General features: G+C 48.1%; 1 protein-coding gene across 2 annotated transcripts in view; it reads left to right on the forward strand.

The window, feature by feature from the left end:
- The first annotated feature begins 6,039 nt into the window (after nucleotides 1-6,039).
- Nucleotides 6,040-15,047, forward strand: part of LOC129838154 (voltage-dependent calcium channel gamma-7 subunit-like) — a 46,248-nt gene continuing 37,240 nt past the window's right edge. Inside the window, exon 1 of one of the 2 annotated variants that reach the window (XM_055904912.1) lies at nucleotides 6,040-6,364. The gene's annotated coding sequence lies outside the window, so the exon portion shown is untranslated. The remainder of the gene's footprint in view (nucleotides 6,365-15,047) is intronic. The other variant, XM_055904911.1, reaches the window with a different exon arrangement.

Consider the following 15,047-nt stretch of genomic DNA (forward strand, 5'->3'; position numbering starts at 1 on the left):
TCCCACCACCTCACTATCTCTCTCTTCCTCTGCCTCCCACCACCTCACTAGCTCTCTCTCTTTCTCTGCTTCCCACCACCTCACTATCTCTCTCTTTCTCTACCTCCCGCCACCTCACTATCTCTCTCTTTCTCTGCCTCCTACAACCTCACTATCTCTCTCTTTCTCTGCCTCCCACTACCTCACTATCTCTCTCTGTCTCTACCTCCCACCACCTCACTATCTCTCTCTTTCTCTGCCTCCCACCACCTCACTGTCTCTCTCTTTCTCTGCCTCCCACCACCTCACTATCTCTCTCTTTCTCTGCCTCCCACCACCTCACTAGCTCTCTCTTTCTCTGCCTCCCACCTCCTCACCTGCTCTCTCTTTCTCTGCATCCCACCTCCTCACCTGCTCTCTCTTTCTCTGCCTCCCACCTCCTCACCTGCTCTCTCTTTCTCTGCCTCCCACCTCCTCACCTGCTCTCTCGTTCTCTGCCTCCCACCAACTCACCAGCTCTCTCTTTCTCTGCCTCCCACCAACTCACCTGCTCTCTCTTTCTCTGCCTCCCACCACCTCACTATCTCTCTCTTTCACTGCCTCCCACCACCTCACTATCTCTCTCTTTCTCTGCCTCCCACCAACTCACTTGCTCTCTCTTTCTCTGCCTCCCACCACCTCACTATCTCTCTCTTTCACTGCCTCCCACCACCTCACTAGCTTTCTCTCTCTGCCTCCCACCACCTCACTATCTCTCTCTTCCTCTGCCTCCCAACACCTCACTAGCTCTCTCTCTTTCTCTGCTTCCCACCACCTCACTATCTCTCTCTTTCTCTACCTCCCGCCACCTCACTATCTCTCTCTTTCTCTGCCTCCTACAACCTCACTATCTCTCTCTTTCTCTGCCTCCCACTACCTCACTATCTCTCTCTGTCTCTACCTCCCACCACCTCACGATCTCTCTCTTTCTCTGCCTCCCACCACCTCACTATCTCTCTCTTTCTCTGCCTCCCACCACCTCACTAGCTCTCTCTGTCTCTACCTACCACCACCTCACTAGCTCTCTCTTTCTCTGCCTCCCACCTCCTCACCTGCTCTCTCTTTCTCTGCCTCCCACCTCCTCACCTGCTCTCTCTTTCTCTGCCTCCCACCTCCTCACCTGCTCTCTCTTTCTCTGCCTCCCACCAACTCACCAGCTCTCTCTTTCTCTGCCTCCCACCAACTCACCTGCTCTCTCTTTCTCTGCCTCCCACCACCTCACTATCTCTCTCTTTCACTGCCTCCCACCACCTCACTATCTCTCTCTTTCTCTGCCTTCCACCAACTCACTTGCTCTCTCTTTCTCTGCCTCCCACCACCTCACTATCTCTCTCTTTCTCTGCCCCCCATCACCTCACTATCTCTCTCTTTCTCTGCCTCCCACCACCTCACCTGCTCTCTCTTTCTCTGCCTCCCACCTCCTCACTATCTCTCTCTTTCTCTGCCTCCCACCACCTCACTAGCTCTCTCTTTCTCTGCCTCCGACCACCTCACTATCTCTCTCTTTCTCTGCCTCCCACCACCTCACTATCTCTCTCTTTCTCTGCCTCCCACCACCTCACTAGCTCTCTCTGTCTCTACCTACCACCACCTCACTAGCTCTCTCTTTCTCTGCCTCCCACCACCTCACTTGCTCTCTCTTTCTCTGCCTCCCACCACCTCACTATTGCTCTCTTTCTCTGCCTCCCACCACCTCCGTATCGCTCTCTTTCTTTGCCCCCCACCACCTCACTTGCTCTCTCTTTCTCTGCCTCCCACCACCTCACTATCTCTCTCTTTCTTTGCCTCCCACCACCTCACTATCTCTCTCTTTCTCTGCCTCCCACCTCCTCACTATCTTTCTCTTTCTCTGCCTCCCACCTCCTCACTATCTCTCTCTTTCTCTGTCTCCCACCACCTCACTAGCTCTCTCTTTCTCTGCCTCCCACCACCTCACTTTCTCTCTGTATTCCAGCCTCCCACCACCTCACTATCTCTCTCTTTCTCTGCCTCCCACCTCCTCACTATCTCTCTCTTCTCTGCCTCCCACCACCTCACTAGTTCTCTCTTTCTCTGCCTCCCACCACCTCACTATCTCTCTCTGTCTCTACCTACCACCACCTCACTAGCTCTCTCTTTCTCTGCCTCCCACCACTTCACTATCTCTTTCTCTGCCTCCCACCACGTCACTAGCTCTTTCTTTCTCTGCCTCCCACCACCTCACTATCTCTTTCTCTGCCTCCCACCACGTCACTAGCTCTTTCTTTCTCTGCCTCCCACCACCTCACTATCTCTCTCTTTCTCTGCCTCCCACCACCTCACTAGCTCTCTCTTTCTCTGCCTCCCACCACCTCACTATCTCTCTCTTTCTGTGCCTCCCACCACCTCACTTGCTCTCTCTTTCTCTGCCTCCCACCACCTCACTATCGCTCTCTTTCTCTGCCTCCCACCACCTCCCTATCTCTCTCTTTCTTTGCCCCCCACCACCTCACTTGCTCTCTCTTTCTCTGCCTCCCACCACCTCACTATCTCTCTCTTTCTCTGCCTCCCACCACCTCACTATCTCTCTCTTTCTCTGCCTCCCACCACATCACTATCTCTCTCTTTCTTTGCCTCCCACCACCTCACTATCTCTTTCTTTCTCTGCCTCCCACCTCCTCACTCTCTCTCTCTTTCTCTGCCTCCCACCTCCTCACTATCTCTCTCATTCTCTGTCTCCCACCACCTCACTAGCTCTCTCTTTCTCTGCCTCCCACCACCTCACTTTCTCTCTCTATCCCAGCCTCCCACCACCTCACTATCTCTCTCTTTCTCTGCCTCCCACCACCTCACTTGCTCTCTCTTTCTCTGCCATCCACCACCTCACTATCTCTCTCTTTCTGTGCCTCCCACCACTTCACTAGCTCTCTCTTTCTCTGCCTCCCACCACCTCACTATCTCTCTCTTTCTCTGCCTCCCACCACCTCACTATCTCTTTCTCTGTCTCCCACCACCTCACTATCTCTTTCTTTCTCTGCCTCCCACCACCTCACTATCTCTCTCTTTCTGTGCCTCCCACCACCTCACTATCTCTTTCTCTGTCTCCCACCACCTCACTATCTCTTTCTTTCTCTGCCTCCCACCACCTCACTATCTCTCTCTTTCTGTGCCTCCCACCACTTCACTAGCTCTCTCTTTCTCTGCCTCCCACCACCTCACTATCTCTCTCTTTCTCTGCCTCCCACCACCTCACTATCTCTTTCTCTGTCTCCCACCACCTCACTATCTCTTTCTTTCTCTGCCTCCCTCCACCTCACTATCTTTCTCTTTCTGTGCCTCCCACCACCTCACTATCTCTTTCTCTGTCTCCCACCACCTCACTATCTCTTTCTTTCTCTGCCTCCCACCACCTCACTATCTCTCTCTTTCTGTGCCTCCCACCACTTCACTAGCTCTCTCTTTCTCTACCTCCCACCACCTCACTATCTCTCTCTTTCTCTGCCTCCCACCACCTCACTATCTCTTTCTCTGTCTCCCACCACCTCACTATCTCTCTCTTTCTCTGCCTCCCACCACCTCACTAGCTCTCTCTTTCTCTGCCTCCCACCTCCTCACTATCTCTCTCTTTCTCTGCCTCCCACCACCTCACTATCTCTCTCTTTCTCTGCCTCCCACCACCTCACTAGCTTTCTCTCTGCTTGGCTGCAGTGCTGAACCTCTTTCACTCTTTCTTTATCTTCCTCCTTTCATTCTACAGAAGATAATTAGTGTCTTGTCTCCTTCACCCTGTCAAAATGATCCAGTGTGTTTCACACAAGGCTTTCTGGTTTATGTTCCTATGATGATAGACTGTGTGTGTTCTCGCTGTACTTTTATGATAGAGATGTATTTAATGTGTAATGACCACTGTTGCATCTGTAACAATACATCTGATCTCATCATTCAAACGGACATTCCTGTGTTTCTGTGTGGGTAGCTTTAATATATGACGCCTATTCCCACTTTGCACTTATCTTGGGTCAGTCAATCATTTAGAATTTCTGACATAACCTTCCTCCTCTCTCTCTCTCTTCCTGCCTATTTTTTCAACTCTCTCTTGTCTCTCCATCACCCTCTCTCTATTTATTCACTCCTTTTCCTGCTCACTCTCTCATTTTCTCCCCAGCTGTTCTCTCCATCCCACCATCTCTCCTCTCTTTCTCCCCTCCATCCATCCATCCAGCTCTCTCTCTCTCTCTCTCTCTCTCTCTCTCTCTCTCTCTCTCTCTCTCTCTCTCTCTCTCTCTCCCCCCATGAGGTCAGAGTGTGCAGCAGTCTATTGATATCTCTACTAAAAATACAGGATTCCTCCACCAGCCATCTAAAAATAGAATGGTGGACAGAGACCACAGGAGAAAAGGGAGGGGGTAAGACGGAGAGGAGGGAGGGAGACAGAAGGTTACAGTGGGCTATATTTCCATTCCTATCTACTGTATCTAGTTAGTATCTACTGTATCTCTTTAGAATCTACTGTAGGTAGTTAGTATCTACTGTAGGTAGTTAGTATCTACTGTATCTGGTTAGTATCTACTGTATCTAGTTAGTATCTACTGTATATAGTTAGTATCTACTGTATCTCTTTAATATCTACTGTATCTAGTTCGTATCTACTGTATCTCGTTAGTATCTACTGTATATAGTTAGTATCTACTGTATCTCTTTAATATCTACTGTGTCTAGTTAGTATCTACTGTATCTCGTTAGTATCTACTGTATATAGTTAGTATCTACTGTATATAGTTAGTATCTACTGTATCTAGTTAGTATCTACTCTATATAGTTAGTATCTACTGTATATAGTTAGTATCTACTGTATCTCGTTAGTATCTACTGTATCTAGTTAGTATCTACTGTATATAGTTAGTATCTACTGTATATAGTTAGTATCTACTGTATCTAGTTAGTATCTACTGTATATAGTTAGTATCTACTGTATATAGTTAGTATCTACTGTATCTATTTTGATACTAACTAACACTAACAGTAGTGTGTGATAATGATGCTCTCTTTAAATTTGAACACTCATGGCTTAATACATTTACACCACGATGACAGGTCACATACAGGCTGCATAAATCTCCCTGAATATGTTTGAATGTTAACTGGCTGTACAGTAATGTTTATGTAAAACTTCTGTAATAGTCTGCATCATTTTTTATTTAACCAGGCAAGTCAGTTAAGAATAAATTCTTATTTACGATGACGGCCCACGCCGGCAAACCTGGATGACGCTGGGCCAAGTGTGCACCGCCCTATGGGACACCCAATGACGACCGGATGTGATACAGCCTGAATTCGAACCAGGGACTGTAGTGATGCCTCTTGCACTGAGATGCAGTGCCTTAGACCGCTGCCCCACTCAGGAGCCTGTTACCTCCAAACTAATTTCTCTATTTAATTTGCACCTTGTGTGTGGAATGTGTCTCTCTAGGGCATTTCAGACAGTTGTTAAGGGACCTTTTTATGGAAGAATGTGTCTGTTTTTTATGATTGTGTTTTGCTTTTCATGTATGGTTTTGTATAATTACGTGTATATAAATGTGTAGTTTAATGTGTTTATTGTATTTTGATGTGTTTTATGGTAATATACAGGGCTCATCTGGGAAAGAGATGTTGGTCTCAGCATTGACTCCCTGTCAAAAAAAGGTTCAATTAAAATGTATTGTTTTTAACTTACAGTTACAGCTCCCCTGCATTTCCCTTCCTCCACATCCCCCCGCCCCTCTCTCTCTCTCTCCCTCTCTCTCTCTCTCCCTCTCTCTCTCTCTCCCTCTCTCTCCCTCTCTCTCTCTCCCTCTCTCTCTCTCTCTCTCTCTCTCTCTCTCTCTCTCTCTCTCTCTCTCTCTCTCTCTCTCTCTCTCTCTCTCTCTCTCTCTGTATCTCCCTCTGTCTCTCTCGCTCTCTCTCTCTCTCTCTCTCTCTCTCTCTCTCTCTCTCTCTCTCTCTCTCTCTGTCTCTCTCTCCCTCTGTCTCTCTCTCTCCCTCTCCCACTCCCTCTCTCTCTCCCTCTCTCTCTCCCTCTCTCTCTCCCTCTCTCTCTCCCTCTCTCTCTCCCTCCCTTTCCTTGTGTGCCTTCCCCCACTGTCCCTGTTGTACTGTATACTGTAGTTCCAGACCCACCGCAGCAGTGCTCATAGATAGTGTGAGTGAAAAAGAGCGGGAGTTGGAGATTGAGAGGATGGGTAAAGGAGCGTAAAGGGGTAACACACACAATCGAGAGAGGGAGTGAAAGAGGGGGCAGAGAGATAGAGAGAGAGAACTGCGAAATCCGCCAACCCTCCCAGGCGCGAGGTTCTTGATTACTGTCAAGCGCACACACCATTCGGATATCGCTCCTGTGACAGCCAGGGTAAGTGTTTTTGCTCATAACCCAAAAGATACAAACACATTTTAACTGAACCATTTTACCCTACTGCATGAGGTTTATAAGATTAAGGATATTAATAATAAACTACTTCAGTGAACACATTCTGGTGTTGTGTAGCCAACATCTGCCAAAATGGTTTATGTCTGTCGTGGATGTTTATCAATTCCAAACTCTCCGCGTGACAGTGTGGTAATGGAGGGGGTTGCAAACAACATTCTGAGGCATATTGTGTGTGTCATGTGATATAAACTGGGACTACTGTATCTATAATAAACAGTAGAAACACACACAGCACTGTTGTAATAGATAGATGGAGAGAGACTGGTGAACTGAAGACCTCGCTGGTGGTAACCTACTGGTGGAAATTATGGTCATTTCATGTACATTGGTCTGTAACCTACTGTATTATTCGATCTCTCCCTCTCTCTCTCTCTCTCTCTCTCTCTCTCTCTCTCTCTCTCTCCCTCTCTCTCTGTCTAAATGTGCTGTAATTTTCTTAATTTCATTATCTAAACGTCCTTGCTGAATGAGTCACTGTGTGTGTGTGTGTGTGTGTGTGTGTGTGTGTGTGTGTGTGTGTGTGTGTGTGTGTGTGTGTGTGTGTGTGTGTGTGTGTGTGTGTGTGTGTGTGTGTGTGTGTGTGTGTGTGTGTGTGTGTGTGTGTGTGTGTGTGTGTGTGTGTGTGTGTGTGTGTGTGTGTGTGTGAGAGTGTCTCTGTGTGTGTGCTTTTTCCTGTGAGTAATTTTGACATGGAATAGTTTTTGTTGCTGCTTAGTTATATCGTAGTTAATGCAAGTAATTAGTTTAGCACGTGCAGTGTGAGCGCACCCAGCCCAGGGCATGCGTGTTCACGTGTGGTACTTCTTGCCTTTTTGGGCCAAGGTCTTTCCCTATATTAACCTACATCTGTTTCAGCCTCAGTCTCTCACTTTGTTTTCTTTGCCTTATAAACTCTGGAGGGGCTAATCCTGCCCTCCAGTCATATTTTCACTGCAATCTCTCTCCCTCTCATTCACTTCTATCTCATCTCATTCTCTCTTTCTCTCTTTCTCTTATTCTCTCTCCCTCTCTCACCCTCTTTTTCACTCCTCTCTTCTCTCTCTCTCTCTCTCTCTCTCTCTCTCTCTCTCTCTCTCTCTCACTCTCTTTCTCTCTCTCCGTCTGTCTTATTCTCCCTCACTCTCGTTATCACTCTCCTTCGTTCTCTGACCCTCTCTCCTAGTTTCTGTAGACCAGGGCTGCCCAACCATCTTCCTGGAGATCTACTGTCCTGTCGGTTTTCAGTCCAACCCTAATTTAGCATACCTGATTCAACTAGTTAAGGTCTTGTTGAGCAGCTAATAAGTATAATCAGGTGTGTTAAATTGGGGTTGGACTGAAAACCCACCGGACTGTAGACCTCCAGGAAGAGGGTTGGGCAGCCCTGCTGCAGACACTTTGTTTGGGTGTTGTGGGCACTCATTTTCATCCATTCATCAATCGCTCCCTCTCATCCATCACTTTAGCTCTCTCTCTCTCTCTCTCTGTCTCTCATTCCAGAGCGAATACCAGGTGAAGTGAACCTGCAGGTCTTTACAGATCTATCTCACCTAGTAGACTAAACTACAGGGTCATTACTGTCTGGCCCTGCTAGAAAGTAAACAACTAGAAAGACTAGTTTAAAAGTGCTTTTTTAAAACAAGGGTTTTCACCTCCGAGCCTCAACCTGAGGTGCCGTGAACAGTGACCACATCGTGACAACACCATGGAATATAGTTGTGGGAGCAGTAGTGGCAGAGACTGACCTCACGTTAGTTCAGCACCACGGAGAGACCCCTCACAGCTTCACACACTGTCTAACACAGTTTTTTTACAGAGGGTGTGCAGATTTTCGTTCCAGTCCTTCAGTAACACATCTGATTCAGATCATTGCCTAGACTGAAGATCAGGATTAATCGGAGTGCTGTCCATGGTACTGAACTGGATGGAGCGAAAAGCCTGCACACCCTGAAGCTCTGGAGAACCCCTTGAAGCAGTGGGAGTACTGTCCGTGGTGCTGAACTGGGTGTTGAGAGTTCTGAACTGGACAGTAAGAGTGCTGTCCATGGTGCTGCTGGACAGTGAGAGTTCTGTCCATGGTGCTGCTGGACAATGAGGGTGCTGTCCAAGGATTCAGAACTTGACAGTGAGAGTGCTGTCCATGGATCCTGAACTGGATAGTGAGGGTACTGTCCAAGTGACTGAACTTGACAATGAGGCTGCTGTCCATGGTGTTGAAGTGGACCGTGAGAGTGCTGTCCAAGGATCCTGAACTGGATAGTGAGGGTACTGTCCAAGCGACTGAACTGGACAGTGAGAGTTCTGTCCATGGTGCTGCTGGACAATGAGGGTGCTGTCCAAGGATTCAGAACTTGACAGTGAGGGTGCTGCCCATGGTGCTGAACTGGTCAGTGGGGTGCTGTCCATGGTGCTGAACTGGACAATGAGGGTGCTGTCCAAGAATCCTGAACTGGACAGTGAGGGTGCTGTCCAAGTATCCTGAACTTGACAGTGAGGGTGCTGCCCATGGTGCTGAACTGGTCAGTGAGAGTGCTGTCCATGGTGCTGAACTGGACAGTGGGGTGCTGTCCATGCTGCTGAACTGGACAATGAGGGTGCTGTCCAGGAATCCTGAACTGGATAGTGGGGTGCTGTCCATGCTGCTGAACTGGACAATGAGGATGCTGTCCAAGAATCCTGAACTGGACAGTGAGGGTGCTGTCCAAGAATCCTGAACTGGACAGTGAGGGTGCTGTCCATGGTGCTGAACTGGACAGCGAGGGTGCTGTCCATGGTGCTGAACTGGACAGTGAGGGTGCTGTCCATGGTGCTGAACTGGACAGTGAGGGTGCTGTCCATGCTGCTGAACTGGACAGTGAGGGTGCTGTCCATGGTGCTGAACTGGACAGTGAGGGTGCTGTCCATGCTGCTGAACTGGACAGTGAGGGTGCTGAACTGGACAGTGAGGGTGCTGTCTAATGTGCTGAACTGGACAGTGAGGGTGCTGTCTAAGGATCCTGAACTGGACAGTGTGGGTGCTGTCCATGGTGCTGAACTGGACAGTGAGGGTGCTGTCCATGGTGCTGAACTGGACAGTGAGGGTGCTGTCCATGGTGCTGAACTGGACAGTGAGGGTGCTGTCCAATGTGCTGAACTGGACAGTGAGGGTGCTGTCTAAGGATCCTGAACTGGACAGTGAGGGTGCTGTCCAAGAATCCTGAACTGGACAGTGAGGGTGCTGTCCAAGAATCCTGAACTGGACAGTGAGGGTGCTGTCCAAGGTGCTGAACTGGACAGTGAGGGTGCTGTCTAAGGATCCTGAACTGGACAGTGAGGGTGCTGTCTAAGGATCCTGAACTGGACAGTGAGGGTGCTGTCTAAGGATCCTGAACTGGACAGTGAGGGTGCTGTCCATGGTGCTGAACTGGACAGCGAGGGTGCTGTCCATGGTGCTGAACTGGACAGTGAGGGTGCTGTCCATGGTGCTGAACTGGACAGTGAGGGTGCTGTCCATGCTGCTGAACTGGACAGTGAGGGTGCTGAACTGGACAGTGAGGGTGCTGTCCATGGTGCTGAACTGGACAGTGGGGGTGCTGTCCATGGTGCTGAACTGGACATTGGGGGTGCTGTCCATGGTGCTGAACTGGACAGTGAGAGTGCTGTCCATGGTGCTGAACTGGACAACGAGGGTGCTGTCTAAGGTGAGGGTGCTGTCCAATGTTCTGAACTGGAACTTAATTGCAGCGTAAAGCATTTCACTTCACCAATGTTTTGGCTTTAATGCTTTCATCAGAGTGTTCTCTTTCCAAAGAATACATGAAGGTTACCTTAGGGACCATGCAGATAGATACACAATATTAAATTAAATGACATTTTAAAACATGATTTATCCCGGAGGGGCGATTATTTCTACAATACTTCTAATCTAGTGAAGGACCATATGTGAGCACTGTCACGCACCTTCCAGTTGGCAGGATGGCATAGTGACATCACTGTGGCTGTGACCTGAAGTCAATTGGCGCTTCTGGAGTGTCACTCTAACATCTGGCGCTGACTGGCAGAGAGGACATGGGACTGCTAAGTTTAGATGAGTCTATTTTTGAAGTTATCCCCTCTGTGAATCGGAGGCGTCCGGTTCACAGTAAGTAATAATTTCCACCATATAGCGTCTACCCATCCAGGCCTATCACATCAGTGAGGGGGAGTGGGGGAAAAGAGTGTCTGCTAATTGACTGAAATGTAAATGTCAGTGAGTGAGGGCAGCAGGGAGGGGACAGCTTTAAGAAATACTGCAGGGCTGACTCTTCACTGACCACTCCTTGTGTGTATTTCTTCCATTCATTCTTCATATCTGACTTCCTGTCTTGATTACTCCCTACTTTTTTTACCTCTCCTCTCTGTCTCTCTTCTAGTCACTCCTCCTATCCTCTCTCATCATATCTCTCCTCCTCCTCTCCTCTCTGTCTCTCTTCTAGTCACTCCTCCTATCCTCTCTCATCATATCTCTCCTCCTCCTATCCTCTCTGTCTCTCTTCTAGTCACTTCTCCTATCCTCTCTCATCATATCTCTCCTCCTCTCTTCTAGTCACTCCTATTATTTATGTTTCTCTTCTAGTCACTCCTCCTATCCTCTCTCATCCTATCTCTCCTCCTCCTCTCCTCTCTGTCTCTCTTCTAGTCACTCCTCCTATCCTCTCTCATCATATCTCTCCTCCTCCTCTCCTCTCTGTCTCTCTTCTAGTCACTCCTCCTATCCTCTCTCATCCTATCTCTCCTCCTCCTCTCCTCTCTGTCTCTCTTCTAGTCACGCCTCCTATTATTTATGTTTCTCTTCTAGTCACTCCTCCTATCTTCTCTCATCATATCTCTCCTCCTCCTCTCCTCTCTGTCTCTCTTTTAGCTATTCCTCCTCCTCTTCTTCCCATATCTCTGTCTTTAGTCAGATCTATTCTCCTCTGTATCTGTGAATGATTGTCTCTGACTGGTCCTCCTTATCCAGCCCCAGATTCTGTACTGTCATGTCTCTTCTCCTTGGACCCCACAGACACATACACACACAATGTCGCCCCCCAGACCCATGCATCTCCATTCAGCTCTGGGGTCTCCGCTGAGTCACCACACAGACTAGAGAGAAAACACAGGGAGAGAAACATGACCGGGTGAAAATGGTGTAGAAGAGAAGGAGAGAGGGAAGGACACAGGAATGAAACGGGAACGAGGAAGAAGGGGAGAACATTGGGAAGAGGGTGAAAATTAAGATGTGAGAGAGAGAAGTAAGGGGAAGACGTGAAGAGAAGGAAAGAAACAGAGGGAAGGAGAAATAGAGGGAGAAGGGGAGAATGAGAAGGATATCCAATTAGGAGGGAGACAGTCTCTGAGCTAACACCATTTCATCAGTATGCCAAAGTAATTATCACCTAATTAAAACATTTTTTTTTAAATGTATTCATTATTTTACCAGGTAAATTGACTGAGAACACGTTCTCATTTACAGCAACGACCTGGGGAATAGTTACAGGGGAGAGGATAATCCACAACAGCAACGACCTGGGGAATAGTTACAGGGGAGAGGATAATCAACAACAGCAACGACCTGGGGAATAGTTACAGGGGAGAGGATAATCCACAACAGCAACGACCTGGGGAATAGTTACAGGGGAGAGGATAATCCACAACAGCAACGACCTGGGGAATAGTTATAGGGGAGAGGATAATCCACAACAGCAACAACCTGGGGAATAGTTACAGGGGAGAGGATAATCCACAACAGCAACGACCTGGGGAATAGTTACAGGGGAGAGGATAATCCACAACAGCAACGACCTGGGGAATAGTTACAGGGGAGAGGATAATCCACAACAGCAACGACCTGGGGAATAGTTACAGGGGAGAGGATAATCCACAACAGCAACGACCTGGGGAATAGTTACAGGGGAGAGGATAATCCACAACAGCAACGACCTGGGGAATAGTTACAGGGGAGAGGATAATCCACAACAGCAACGACCTGGGGAATAGTTACAGGGGAGAGGATAATCCACAACAGCAACGACCTGGGGAATAGTTACAGGGGAGAGGATAATCCACAACAGCAACGACCTGGGGAATAGTTACAGGGGAGAGGATAATCCACAACAGCAACGACCTGGGGAATAGTTACAGGGGAGAGGATAATCCACAACAGCAACGACCTGGGAATAGTTACAGGGGAGAGGATAATCAACAACAGCAACGACCTGGGGAATAGTTACAGGGGAGAGGATAATCCACAACAGCAAATCAGTAGTATAAATAACATATGCATGTAGAGTTTTGCTAGCCGTTTCCATAGTTATCCTTTCAGTGCTACCCATCCCGGATCCGGGAGCATCCTCATCAAAAAAGCTGACTAGCATAGCCTAGCCTAACGGGACAGGGATATCATATAATATAATTTCATGAAATCACAAGTCCAATACAGCAAATGAAAGATAAACATCTTGTGAATCCAGCCATCATTTCCGATTTTTTAAATGTTTTACAGCGAAAACACAATATGTATTTATATTAGCTCACCACAATAACACAACGCCATGTTTTCACCATGTTTCCACCGCATAGGTAGCTTTCACAAAACCCAGAAATAGAGATAAAATTAATCACTAACCTTTGGACAACTTCATCAGATGACAGTCTTATAACATCATGTTATACAATACATTTATGTTTTATTTGAAAATGTGCATATTTGAGGTATAAATCGTAGTTTTACATTGCAGCCACCATCACAAATAGCACCAAAGCAGCCAGAATAATTACAGAGAGCAACGTAAAATACATAAATACTCATCATAAAGCATTTATGAAAAATACATGGTGTACAGCAAATGAAAGATAAACATCTTGTGAATCCAGCCAATATTTCCTATTTTTTAAGTGTTTTACAGTGAAAACACAATATAGAATTATATTAGCTTACCACAATAGCCAAACACACAAAGCCATTTATTCACCGCCAACATAGCTTTCGCAAAAACCAGTAATAGAGATAAAATTAATCACTAACCTTTGGACAACTTCATCAGATGACAGTCTTATAACATCATGTTGTACAATACATTTATGTTTTGTTCGAAAATGTGCATATTTAGAGCTGCAAATCGTGGTTATACATTGTGAATACGTAGCAACAATTCACCAAAATCTCCGGAGATATTTTGGACAGTCACCTAATCTAACCAAAGAACTCATCATAAACTTTACATAAAAATACTTGTTGTATGTGTCACGTCCTGACCATAGTTCTTATGTGTTTTGCTTGTTTAGTGTTGGTCAGGATGTGAGCTGGGTGGGAATTCTATGTTGTTTGTCTGTTTCTGTGTTCAGCCTGATATGGTTCTCAATCAGAGGCAGCTGTCAATCGTTGTCCCTGATTGAGAATCATATATAGGTGGCTTGTTTTGTGTTGGGGATTGTGGGTGGTTGTCGTCTGTCTTTGTGTTCTGCACCAGATAGGACTGTCTCGGATTTCACATTTGTTATTTTGTATTTTGTATAGTGTTCACGTTATTGTCTCTTCTTTATTAAATCATGTTGAACACTAGCCGCGCTGCATTTTGGTCCTCTCCTTCATCCCAGGAAGAAAACCGTTATAGAACCACCCACCTAACTCGGACCAAGCAGCGTGGCTACGGGCAGCAGCAGCGGCCCACTACACAGGACTCCTGGACATGGATGGAAATTCTAGACGGTAAAGGACCCTGGGCAGAGCCAGAGGAGTACCGCCGCCCCAAAGCAGAGCTGGAGGCAGCAAAAGCAGAGAGGCGGCGTTTCGAGGAGCTAGCTCGGCAGCAGGAGCCGGATCTGGGTTACACCACTTGGGAGGAAATAGACAGGTGGTCGGTTGACCCAGGGAGAGTGCCGGAGCCCGCCTGGGATTCGATGGAGCAATGTGCGGAGGGATACCGGCGAATGAGGTTAGCACGACGACGCGGTAAGAAGCCCGAGAAGAAATCCCAAAAATGTCTTGAGGGGTGGGGGCTAAAGGGTAGTGTGGCAAAGGCAGGTAGGAAACCTGCGCCCACTTCCCATGCTTACCGTGGAGAGCGGGAGTACGGGCAGACACCGTGTTATGCGGAAGAGCGCACGGTGTCTCCTGTACGTGTGCATAGCCCGGTGCAGGTTATTCCACCTCCCCACACTGGCCGGGCTAGATTGAGCATTGAGCCAAGTGCCATGAAGCCGGCTCAACATATCTGGCCTCCAGTACGTCTCCTCGGGCCGGTGTACATGGCACCAGCCTTACGAATGGTGTCCCCGGTTCGCCAACACAGCCCAGTGCGGGTTATTCCACCTCCCCGCACTGGACGGGCTACGGGGAGCATTCAACCAGGTAAGGTTGGGCAAGCTCGGTGCTCAAGGGAGCCAGTACGCATGCACGGTCCGGTATATCCGGCGCCACCTTCCCGCCCCAGCCCAGTACCACCAGTGCCTACACCACGCACCAGGCTTCCAGTGTGTCTCCAGAGCCCTGTTCCTCCTCCACGCACTCTCCCTGTGGTGCGTGTCTCCAGCCCAGTACCTCCAGTTCTGGCACCACGCACCAAGCCTCCTGTGCATCTCCAGAGCCCTGTACGCACTGTTCCTTCTCCCCGCACTCGCCCTGTGG

This window comes from Salvelinus fontinalis, chromosome 38 (genome assembly GCF_029448725.1).
Source record: "Salvelinus fontinalis isolate EN_2023a chromosome 38, ASM2944872v1, whole genome shotgun sequence".
In the NCBI taxonomy this organism is placed as follows: Eukaryota; Metazoa; Chordata; class Actinopteri; order Salmoniformes; family Salmonidae; genus Salvelinus; species Salvelinus fontinalis.